The sequence below is a fragment of the Orycteropus afer genome, unplaced genomic scaffold (assembly GCF_000298275.1).
Source record: "Orycteropus afer afer isolate SDZICR_OR568_19922 unplaced genomic scaffold, OryAfe1.0 scaffold00165, whole genome shotgun sequence".
Classification (NCBI taxonomy): Eukaryota; Metazoa; Chordata; class Mammalia; order Tubulidentata; family Orycteropodidae; genus Orycteropus; species Orycteropus afer.
This window is the reverse complement of record NW_006921752.1, coordinates 1783524-1784408: the sequence shown is the minus strand read 5'-3', so window position 1 is coordinate 1784408 and position 885 is coordinate 1783524.

Genomic DNA, 885 nt, shown 5'->3' with positions numbered 1-885 from the left:
CGGGCCCTCAGCACAAAGCCTGTGACTTCAGCAGCCTCCCAACTGCTCTGCCGCACTCAGAATTAGCACTTCGTCTGGTACCATTGTGAGCATAAAAGTGTTTTGATAATTTTGCTGGAGGGTTGCCATGACAATCCCCAGCGAGCTCAGCTCCGAGAGGGGGTGTCAATGTGTGCACCAGAGGGAGAGAGGAGGAGGGTCCGAGAGATACAGAGGGAGAGGCTCTAGGGAGACCCTAGTGACACCCCATGTCAGACCTTCAGCTCCCAGTGCCCCACCCCCACGGCCCCATTCTTACTGCGATGACTTCACCGTCTAATCTGGGGCTTACTGTACCCAGTGCAATGGGACACCAGCTGCTGGCAGGCAGGCAGGAGCTGGGTAGCAGGGTTGGTCTCGTGGGGCAGGCACCTTGGCACCCCCACTCCCAGGATAAGTCCCAGGGAGCACCAGGCTGGAGTAGGGTACAGGGAGACTTGGGGACTCAGAGGGAGCTGGGGCCCAGGGGAACCTCCCTGTGGGCCTGGCTGAACTGATGTGACTTACTAATGCTCATTTCCCTCTAAGGCCCTGCTTCCCAGCACAGTGGTGCAGCCCAGGGTCCCTGGCTCAGTCCTTCCTGTGTGCTTTCTCAGAGGACAGAGTGTCCCTCTCCTGGGACCACCAGTCTGAGAATCACCACACGACAGGCTAAAACCCTGCACCATCTATGACCCTGGAGTTTCTGCAATAGTTTCCCTTCTGTGACATCAGCAACGCAGTTATATTTCGGCTGTCTTCTGAGATGAGGACAGAGAGCTTCAGAGAAGGGAGGGGACCAGACCCAGATGACATAGCAAGCAGCCAGGTAGGGGCAGAGCCAGCATAGGACTTAGGCCAGGACTT